Here is an 11,759-nt window from a genome sequence, read left to right as displayed (position 1 = left end):
GGAACACCAAAGAAGGGAATGGCTGTGGGCTGGAGGAACTGAGGATGGCTCCTTTAAGGAGATAGGCTGTATTTGAGCTGTTCATTCAAGCTAGGTAGAATTTCAACAGATAAAAGTAAGAGTCGATATTCCGCAATCCAAGGGGATGACTGATGGGAAGTCACGCTGCTGGGTATCAGCTGGGGCATAACTTTTATCCAGTTTGGGTCCAAAGTGTAAGATGAGTGTCTTTGGAGACACATGATGTAGAGAAAGAAAACAGCTGGAAAGGAAGATCTAGCATCACGTTATGGAGGACTTCCAAATCAGGCTAAAGGACTGGAATTATTCTGTTTAGCAGTCCTGAAATGTCTTGATCATATGTGTTGTCCTCCAGAAAGATTAATTTGAAAGTCATGAGTACATGGACTGGGAGGCAGACATGAAAGGCAAAAAGAAAGACCATGGGAAGGCTACTATGGCCATTCCAGACTTCATCTTAAAATTGGTGTCCAAATGACATGGAATTTATAGGTACTTTACTACAATCAAAGAAGAACTAAAAATAACAAGAATATAATAATAACATGTACACTATAGAGAGAGTACAGTAGAGGAACAGAAGATAAACAACTGTCGGTTGTCCAACCTCGATATTCTTGTAAGAAATACAGTTGACCCTTGAACAACATGGAGGTTAGGGGCACCAACCCTCCCACGCGAGTTGCAAAGCTGCATATCACTTCTGACTCCCAAAACTTGAATACTAATAGCCTACTGTTGACCGGAAGTCTTACCAATAACATAAACAGTCAATTAATACATATTTTGTATATGTATTCTATGCCATATTCTTACAATAAAGTAAGCTAGAGAAAATGAAATGTTGTTAAGAAAATCATAAGGGATGAGAAAATACATTTACAGTACTGCATTGCATTGATTCAAAAAAAATCTGTGTATAAATCAACCCTCACAGTTCAAGCCCATGTTGTTCAGGGTCAACTGTACTTCCTTGCAATTGGATATGTTAGCCACCTAAGCACAAGGGACTGTGCTTGGACCGCTTGCTTCAATTTCCCAAGTGACATCCATTTTAAAAATGCAGATTATTGTAGTAATAGAAAGCTTTGATCAGCTGGGAAAAAGCAAGCATGTTTCTTATGACTGGCATGGATTACTGAGAGGTATCCATTCAGGTCCTAGTGATCTCATTTGTTTGTAATACATGCCAAAGGAACAGATGTTTGCACTCCTTGGGGTAAAGCTGCTGTATAAATCTTCAGTTTTGTTATTGCAGTAATCTGTAAAATTACAATAAATATTACATTGCAGTGGTGTCATGTTATAGGCACTCAGAAGTTCCAAAGAGCAGGACTTGCACTGGAACACAATTTATACACCACCAAAAACGAAGCCAAAGACTCTTAAAAGTAGTCGTCAGATGTTTCCAGAAGACCGATCACTATGAAACCTGAAAACAAGAAAAAAAGGGCAAAGTTCATTCTTTGCCAAACACCTGGCAGATTATTATTGATCTCGCACTATATTGGAGTGTATGGCATGCATTGGCTTGTTGTATGCAAAGGCCTATGCAAGGAGCTGAGAGCCATGGCCAAACACAGATGTCATGTGCTGTGAGCAGGTCAGCTTGCAACCTGACAGAGAAGACTGATGCAAGAGACAGAGTTACATGTGACATGACAGGGCTAATGGACTGTGGCAGGAGGGCTCACGGACAGGAGGATGGGGATGACTTATACTACCAAGCACTAAATCTACGTCCTTTCCCTAATACTTTTCTGAAGATCACTTCTTCTAGAAATCCTGGCTCAAATAACTTCACTTGACTTCAATCAATCCCCAAACCTTTAAGTACAATTGTAGTTCTCAAGGGCATTTTTAGCCTGATTCTTTGGTTTTCTCAGTTTTTATCATTATGATTTTTGCAGGTATCTTCTTTCATGTTCAGGCAGGTGTAGCCTGCCCACGTGAATCTCTGAGTTTCCTGAAGGCAGAACTGGGTTCATTTCTGTCTCCCCCACAGTACTCAGGACTGATGTGCCAGCAGATGTGAGACACCTGTGGGAGGCAGAGTGATTCTTCTGGGTACAAAGGACATGCATGGAGAGGGTACAGAGAACAAGGTGAGAAGAGGGAGACACTGGGCAAGCCAGCTCAATGACCAGCGCTTTCTCCAGTTCCTCCATCATCCACGCCTCCACTTCTCCCAAAGGGACTCTCACACACGGAAAAGAAACCTGATGCCTCCCAGAAGGAGGAAAGAATGTGGGCAGGCTGGAAAGGGGAAACCCCACTGTCCTCCAGAGCCCTTCAGTCCTGGAAGACCCACAGAGGAGCATGCTCATGGTTATCAAGCCAATTCTCACCATCCAGGTGCCTGTCCTTCTGAATGTCTAGGCAATCACATGCTTTGCACACAGAAATCTGGCTTTCCCACCATGCTCCTCTTCTTGACCCCACCACATTCCCTCCTTAGGTTTCGCCATTACTATTCTGGTCTTTGAATAGTTCTGAGGAACTAAAGGTGTCTAGGGCTTCTTGCCTCCCTGCTCTCCACCTCCCTCAGCGAGGGGCTGACCTCAGTCCAGAGCCTCAGATTGCTCACACCTGCTTTTTAGCACAGACTCAAAAATCTGCTGGGGCCTTCTGTTATCTTGGCCAAACAATTAAGGGGGTATCTGAGGGCCTTTGCCTGCCCTGCACCCCACCAATTTTTAAAACTGGGATCTGAACCGACCACTGGCCATCCAGCAACAATTTGTGTTGTGCTTCCCTTTGGGAGATGGTCCCGCTGCATCTCTTTTGTGGTGTGCCTTGGCAGGGCCACGTTCCTGCTCCTTGGTGGTGAATGGCCGTAGGGGTGCTGCTGGGATTGATAATCCTGCCTGAGCTGTCCATTGGGCCTTCACTTTTCCTGGCACTCAGCTTCACCTGACCACCCCTGTACTTCTGCAGGAAAACATATACTCCTGCCTGGTGTCCCCATAGTCCCCACATCCCTGTCCCCCTCTCTTCACCCTATTTCATGCCTTCTCACGCTTCCTTACATGTTGCTCTTTCGAACTATGCTTCTTCCCGGTCACAACGCTGCTCATTTTCCCCATGGTCCTCAATTTCAAAATGATCTAGAAAAATATTCATTATGTTATTTGATGATTGGTTCTCCCATTAGACTGAAAAACCAATCAGGCAGATCCCTTGCCAGTTATTCCAGAGCCTAGTACGGTGCTGCCTCAGAGTGAATATTAATTGAATAATATTTGTTGAACAAATGAATGAGTAAATGAATGAATGAATGAATGAATGATAGTATCAGGGACACCGGATTATAAATGTTTCAGTTCCCCCTAGACAATGAGATGCTTGTCTATAGGAGCCTGTTCATTACCGTGCTATACTTCCATTGCCCATACAGGCTTGACATTTGCAATAAATGCAAGTTGAGTTGAGCAAATGCAAATCTCAGGAAACAAGTCAGGGTTTCACAAGCATGACTGGATATCGAGTCAGCCTCGGGGCAGACGGGTAAACATAAACTGATGTGGCAGGGGTGTTCCTGGGGAAGCAGGGTAGGCAGCTTGAGAACTTTCATGCAGAAGAAGCAGAGAGCAGAACACAGGGAGAAATCCAGACTAGGAGTAAGGGAAAACAATTCCAGTCCTACTTGCTTAGCAGTGGTGTGACCTTGAGGAAATTATCTCTTCTGTCTGTTTGTTTGCTCATTTGTAAAATGAGCGGGACAGACCAGATTACTTGTGAAGTTCCTTCCAGCTGAAACATTTGCATGGTGAAATTTGACATCAGAAAATAAAGACCAATTGAAATGTCAGGTAACAAGCATTTGGCTTTGTCTGGAGGCCTGTGGTCTGCAGTTGCTTCCCTTAGGCTGGGCCATACCACCCCCACCATGCACACTTCCTATATATGTGCACACCATATGCACACCATGCACACACACAAAGGACACAAGCCCAGAGCCCATCTCTACAGCCAGAGAAGAGCCAGGTGAAGAGGGGAGGGGAAGTGTATTCTGATGACTCTTATGTGACTCTTTATATTATCCAGGAAAAGACTAAGGGACCAGAAGAGAGGGAGGCCCAACCTCTGGCAGTCTGGGCCTACTTCCACCAACAGCTCAGGGAAAACCCTCTGCTCAGAGTCCTAGGCAGAAATTCCACTTAACATTTTCTTCCTCCTCCCGAGAAATGGAGCAGCCTGTCCCACAGCCACTAGTACGGTCTCATTTTCTTCATGAGGAGGTAGAAGTGAGTAACATCTCCTTAGTGAGGCTCCTTCCCTGGTCCAGGAAATCCTAGCATGAGAGCCCTTCCCTAAGCCAGGGTCGGCATTTGCAAGAAATACAAATCTCAATGGGGTGAAATCAAATCAGGGAGCTAGGTCAGGCCACAGGCATGACTGGATGCCCAGGAGGCACCCTCTGTGTGACAGATAAGCCGATACGACAGGGGTAGTGTTCTTGAGCTGAGGCTGGTTTTGATGATTTTTCAATGACTACATTTCAAATAGTTATGTGAGTACCTACAGTGGTAGTTTCCATTTCCTTCTTGGCCCACGGAGCCTATAATATTTACTCTCTGGCCCATTTCAGAACTTTTGCCAAACTTTGCCCTAAACAACTGCTGATTGTCCCCATCAGTGGCAAAATTGGGATTCCTGCTAGTCCTGGGAGCGGCACCAGCCTTGAACTCTGGACCCCCACGAATGATGGTGATGAGGACAGGCACTCACTGTCCCATCTCCCCATCCCCAATCCCTCCCCTCTTCCTGGCCACCCCCAGGTCTCCAGAAGCTTTTCTACCCTATACTTCCTCACCCTCCCATGCCTCACCCATAACCCTTCATTCTGAAACTCCTCCAAGACACGTGATCACATGCTGTCTTGCATGACTTGCTTTTGTTTTGCAGGGATTACTTCCAGAGGGACTGGAAGTGTTAGAAGGCAGGGACCACATCCCAACATTTGTCCCTCGATTCCCACCCCCAGCACAATGAGGAGTGCTGGGCCTGAACAACTGATGAGTAGCCATGTACTGCTGAGGTCTGACTGCAGAGAGTACTTGAACGCCACCCATAGTCACCTCCACTGTGCATAAGCCTGCCATTTCTGGAAGGCACTGAGACCAAGGTGTCTCCTGCTCCAAGAGAAGCACTTTTGCACCGCTACCCAAGCCCAGAAGTGCTTCTATCACTCAAAGTCCAGCTCTGTGAAAAGATTCCTCTAGGGTTGATACTTCAGTCATTTCTCCTCTAGGAGTGTCCCAGTCAGGCAGGGCAAATCAAGGAGCTGGGGTTCTTAAAGCTTGTGAAAAGATTTGTTTTTTGAATCTGTCATTGCTTACGGCTCAGGAAGCATGTGGACAAGAGAAGAAACCAGTAAGTAGAAAAAAAAAAAGAGGGGGCCAGATGCTTTGCAAAAGAAGCTGTCCTTCCACATAGAGTATGACACAGAGCACAGCCCTGCTCTCGAGCTGTGGTGGCCAGAGCTGGTAGATTACGAGCCCAGTGCTAGTTTCCTGCAGTGGGAGCCAAGACACAACATCTGGATAAAAAGCTTGGTGGGGACACTTGATCTAATCTCCTCAGGAAGGCAAAGGCTATGGAAAATCAATGACAGCAGAGAAGGGGAGGGTGGGAGAGGATGAAGGGCCCCTTTATCTCAGATAGTTTCCTGGGTAAGAGCCTTGACATTCAGGCTCCTTTTTTCTAATCATGTGAACGCCAAGAAACTCCAGGATGGCTGGAGTGAAACCTTGCAGGCTTTTTTCAGGAATCATGGCAACAGGTGCCCTGAGAAGATGGAGAGATTGGAAATCCTTGTGCTCCCTAGTGGGTGCCTACCCGATTCCCCAGGGCAGATACCATGGCACTGAACTCTGGGATGCGAGGCTGCATCAGGGTACTAGGGTACCCACCCCCTCTAGAACTGCCCTGATCCTCTTTGTAACCCCTGCTTTTGAGGATCCCCCGTCTCCCATGCAAAATGTGGAGACTCTTTCCTTTCCTTCCTCTCTCCCTGAGGATTTGTACTAAGACTGAAGCCACTTACAGGACGTTTCAATGAAGTGATCCATTCTGTTTGGACCAACATCTATTAGGCACCTAGACACATCTAAGACCCATGTGTTGCTCTCTTTGAGCCTAAAGGAATTGACTTTCAGGTCATAAGGGTGGTGACATCTCTTTTGTCTTTAAGGGAGGGTGGAGCCCGAAGGGGATCACCAGGTGTGTGCTGAACCACACACATTAGCTTTAAAGCCAAAGAGGGCTTGGAGGTGAGACTGTGGAGTTGAGCTTTGGCAAGAGGCCCTGCTTTTAGGCAGATTGTAAATTATAAATAAATAGTCTCTGTTCTTCTTTGCTTCAGCATGTAATGAAAACAACAGAGCCCTGCCTGCAAGTCCTCTTCTGCTTCCGCCTCAGATTTGCTGTTAACAGTTCCTGACTGGAAATGACTCCAGGCAGTCACAGACACTGGCTTTTATTACTGTGTCGGCGTCTTATTTAAATCCACAGTTCCCAGACACGAATTTAGCAAAGCCTCCTCGCCCCACGGAGATGTGCTTGCGCTCCCTCAGAACCAACCATTCAGCCTTCAGCCCTGCTGTCGTGCAGGAGGTGTGATTGTTGGTCACCAGCCCACCCTGGCAGGGACATAAGACAACATGTCTTTGGATTATTTAGATTATTTATCAGCAAAAGCCAGAGCAGGAATCCAGAGCCTCTGGAAGGTAGCTAATCCCAGAGAGAAACTGCAGCCAGTGTTATACCTACTGTGATTTCACAAACTATCCAGTGAAAAGAGAACCAAGAGATTCGTCTGAGTTTGGGGATTTACTTAGCACAAGCTCACCATCTGTAGAAATCCATTAACGTGGACAAGCAAATCCTTCCATTGCTTCTTTCTGCCTCTGTCCACCAGAAAGGTACTGCATTTCCTTCGCCACCTCACGGTGGAGGGGAGAGCAACAACTGAGCACTGTTCCCACCCTCCTCCATGACTTTCACACCAGGGCTGCACTTCTGTGAACAGGCTTCATGTCGGAGAGAATCAGGCTGGTTTCTCACAGAGCTGTTGAGAGCCATGTGAAGCAAGGCTTAAAGCCCGCCGACAAAGGAGAAGTTGGAAACACAGCCCCAAGAGATGGCAGTGGGGCTGTGGGGGTCTGATCTTCCTTGCCTTTTAGCTGCATCCACATACTGTGCTGACAGTTGGGTCTAAGACCACACCATCAGGCAGCATGTCAGAAAACAGCCTGAGACACACAGAATTCACTCCTCTGTGATGCACGGAGGGGGCCCAGCAAAAAGAAGTTGACAATCAAATCATTACTTTTCCAAGTAATCCACCCCAGTCAAGGTGGCATTTGGTCTGACTTCAAACCAGAAACAGCAAGCGACAAACCCCTTTTAAAATTTCAAACAACAACAACAACAACAAAACAAAACAAAAAACAAAGAAACAACTAACACTTTTCTAACCACATAACATTTTATTTCCTGGGATAAAAATAAAGAGAATGAATTATTGGAAATCTTTCTTCAACATCATTAAAATGCTTTTCAAAGAAAGTTACAAGAATTGCTTAAGGCGACAGAAAAGGTCAGTCTTGCCTTTCTTCCAGAACATTCCCTGCCCTAGACGCAAAACACCGATACCACATCCTAGAAAAGAGAGAGGCTTACAGACACAGGAACCAGAACAGCCATAACTAGGGTCTCTGCCTCTAATATAAGTATCACAGAAAAAATCACAATAACTCTCTCTTCCATAAATACAGCATTCCTGGAAAATATATCCAAAATATCTCCAACTGAGCTGCAGTACAAAAATCCACTCACTGGCCATGAAAATAATATTTTCCCCTATACACAAATAAAATCATATGTAAAGCAAATTTGGAAGACATGGAGGGGGTTACAAAATCTCTTGGGATCTGGGCTATTTAAAGTCATTTTTGTTTGGGATCCCTCTGCTGGGTATAGGGAACTGGCTACAACATATCCATTTCTCACAGTGCTCACCATTTCAACAGCTCCCAAGGCCATGGAATGTGGTACTTTAAAAATAGGCTAATCTTGGTGTCATGGAAAGAAGAGGAAAAAATGGGGATCAAGGGAGGGAGGGAGGGAGAGAAGAAGTGAAAGAAAAGGGACAGACTTCAAGGTGGGTTTGAAATACTCTTGTGGTATAAAGTAGATACCCAGGCTCAGGAAGCCTCTGCTATCCCCACCCCACTACCACCAATCTGCCCGGCCTCCCTTACAAATCCGCTTTCCCGGCCTCGTGGTCCAGGCAGAGGGCATAGAGGGACCTCCGCAAGTCCACATTGCTTTTGGCCTTGAGGTTACACTTCTCCAGGGACAGCTGCCCCTTCGGGCTCCATCTATGCTCTCCAGGGACACCGCAGCCTTGCAGAGGGGACGCTTTGCTCCAGCTGGTCTTCCGAGGGCCTCCACTGTCCAGCCCTGTCCCATGGCTCTGGCTGCACTGCTCTTCCTTAAGAGCTGCCTGCTCCCTATGGTCCGGCCTCCCGATGGTAGAAGTAGTTGAAGTTGAGACAATGACGGCACAGGCAGGGCGATGGTGAGACCCCAGCGATGGCACACAGCGAGCCCACGATCTTGCCCCCCACCGTGACAGGCCTCATGTCCCCGTAGCCTACTGTGGTCATAGTGACTACTGCCCACCAGAAGGCATCTGGGATGCTAGAAAATGGGTCTCCTGGTTGTCAGCCTCTGCGAAGTAGACGGCACTGGAGAAGAGGATGACCTCGATGAAGAGGAAGAAGATAAGCAGGCCAAGCTCCCGCAGTGGAGGCCTGCAAGGTCTTGCCCAGGATCTGCAGGCCCTTGGAGTGGCGGGAGAGCTTGAAGATGCGGAACACCCGACCAGGCGGATCACTCTGAGGATGGCCAGGGACATGGCCTGCGCCCATTCTGGCTGCCTCCTCCCCGCCTGGGCTGCTGGTCTGCCAGCTCAGTGCCCAACGTGATGAAGTAGGGAAAGATGGCACACCACATCAATGATGTTCATGATGTTCCGAGAACTCTGCTTTGCTGGGGCAGGCAAAGAAGCGCAGAAGCAGCTCGAAGGTGAACCAGATGACACACGTGGTCTCTACAATGAAGAAGGGGTCAGCTAGGTCCTAGGGCAGGAGAGGTGCCACTGTAGGGCCAGAGGGGAGGAGCCAGAGCCCGCTGTCCACATTGCCCCCGGGCAGGCCCAGGAGGCCGGGCACTGGGGGATGCGCTGGAGCAGCTCCCGCTCACCTGAACTCCTGGCAAGGTCTCCAAGCAGAAGGTGATGATGGAGATGAGAATGACCAAGACCGAGACGATGGCTGGCCCCTCGCGGACCCCCGAGCTTTCTGGATATTCAAAGATAAGCCACACCTGGCGTTGGAATTCATTTCGGGCAGGGGCTTCTCCTCTCTTTAATGAAGCCTCGTCCTCCCGGAAACGCCTCCATGGCCTCGCCCCAGCTGGTGGAAGCGGATCTCATCTGCGAACACGTCCAGGGAGACATTGACGGGCCTCCGCAGGCGCCCCCGGACTGGTAGTAGTAGAGGATGCCATCGGCTGGGCCGGTTAGTGTCAAAGAAATACTCGTCTCAGGGGGTCGAAGAGCGCAGGCGCTTGGCCGGTCCCCAGAGGGTATTGGGGAACTGCGCCAAGGGTGCCCAGCTGCGTCTCGAAGCGAGCCCAGAGATGTTGATAAGGACGCGCTGGTGGTGAAGGGACTCGCGCCCAGCACCTGGTCCTCCGCCATGCCCAGGGCGGGGTCGCCTTCTCCTCCTCGCCCTCCCGGAGGCAGCCGTCGAGGCTGCGGCGGCCTCGGGGCAGCGGTGGCAAAGGCCGCCCTCCCGGGTCCACTCCCTCTGCGTCGCGCGCCCTTGGAGCCCGCTCTGTGGGTCCATCGCTGAGCCCAGCCGTCGGGGGACACTGGAGCTTCCCCCCTATGGCCTGGCCACAGCCTGTCCGGCCTCACCTCCTCCTCTGACGGTCATGGCACCGCCGTTCTCCAGGGGCACCAGGGCGATCTCCATGGCCAGGGGGCAGGGGGCATGCTGCGCCCCTACCGACCGGCGTCCGCGGCTCCCACTCACGCCCGGCTGGGCGCCTTGTGTCCGGCTTTTCTCCTGCCGTCGGCCGGTCCCCACTCTGGGGCGGGCTGGGGCTGCTGGCGCGATCCCCTGGCTCCTGACGTCAAGAAGCCGCTGCCCTGCTCTCTGCCTCGCTCTCCGTTCTGGCAGCCCGTTACCAAGCAGCCAAAAGCCTCCTTCCAGCAGATGCAACCTTCAGCCGCCCCTGTCGGCTTCGGGGCGGCGCTCTGCCTCCACTCGCGGCGCCCCCCCCCGCCCCCCCCCTGCGCGCCCCCCCCCGCCTCTTCCCTCCCCCCGCCCCGTTCCCTCCCCTCCTCCATCTCCCGCCTCCCCTCCCGGGTCTCGCTGCCTTCGGTGTCTCCCCGGAGGGCACAGCTGGGGCCCGGGGCGAGGGAAGGAAGGGGGGCTGAGAAGGGAGCAGCCCGGCGGAGGGAGGGAGGAGGGAGGGAGCGGAGAGGCTGGAGGAACAGGTTGTACCGAGAGCGCCGAAACTCCCAGGGCAACCAGATGAGAATAGCTGTGGATTTCAGTTCACCTGGGAACCTGCTGAACGCCAAGTGGACTCCAGGGGAAATGAATTGCCCTGGGTTGGACGGATGAGACATGAGATAACAGTCCTTTTACAATCTTCCTTCGGAGGAGAACTATTCTCTAGTCTTTAGAAAGAATTACAGATGGGAAGGGACTTGGGACTCGGCAGAGCTATGGGCCTTGGGGATGTAGAGATACATAGAGCTGGAGATACCTCCAGACCAATGGTGGAGAAGCCTCTCTCTTCCCATCTTCCCACACACCCACCAAAAGTAACAGGCTGGGAGCTGGCAGCAGCCCCCTGCTGTTGCCCCGGGACAGCCCTGATTCCCAATCCAGAAAGTCCTGGCCCATGGGACAGACTCGCTGTCTGGTTTCCTATCCCTGAGGACGTACAACTTCTCGCTCTCACAAATATCCTTTGTAAAAACCTGTAAGGGAGAAGAGGAGGAGAAAGAAAGAGATCCTGGGGAGAGCTGTTCCTTTCTGGTAAAGCTTGAAGCTGACAACTCCAGCTTTGTGTAGGGGGCAGGGGTAGGGACCAGGGAGGCTGTGAATCCCAGGTCTGGAGGACTCCCAGGAGTAGAATAAGAAGCAATACTTACTTGCTCCTATGATATACCGGGAGCATTCTCAGCCCTCTACAAATACTGACTGGTGTATTCCTACAGCAACATACTTTCTTGGTACTATTACTATCTCCATTTCATAGGTGAGGAAAATGAAACACTGACAGTGACTAAATGACCCATGGGCATACAGGAAAGTGGTAAGACTGGGATTCAAACCAAAGCGAGCAGACTTTGAGCCCTTGCTCCCTCCACTCCACTCCTCTATAGAAATGTGTAACCCCCTTTCCAGGTACAAGTGCACCCTCCCAGCCCCAGCATCTGGCCTGAGAGCTTTAGTTTTCTCCTACAGGAGGCAGGAGGATGGCTGAGTAACAGCTAAGTCTTTCAGGGTCAGGAAATGAGCCATCTGCCCCCTGCCGCAGCCTCTGTGGGGTTTTAGGGGCTTCTGTGGCCATCGGAAATATCTTTCAAGGTGTATCTGCCAGTTCCAGACACACCCTCCGGGTATTTGTTGGTTTTAAGTTACCAT

The 11,759-nt window shown here is 50.0% G+C and overlaps 1 pseudogene; it reads right to left on the bottom strand.

Annotated features, from left to right (window-relative positions):
- Nucleotides 1–8,284: 8,284 nt before the first annotated feature.
- The window catches only part of LOC121105351, a 4,373-nt pseudogene continuing 898 nt past the window's right edge, over nucleotides 8,285–11,759 (bottom strand).

This window comes from Ursus maritimus, unplaced genomic scaffold (assembly GCF_017311325.1).
Source record: "Ursus maritimus isolate PB19 unplaced genomic scaffold, ASM1731132v1 scaffold_26, whole genome shotgun sequence".
NCBI lineage: Eukaryota > Metazoa > Chordata > Mammalia > Carnivora > Ursidae > Ursus > Ursus maritimus.
This window is presented reverse-complemented; position numbering and strand designations above follow the sequence as displayed.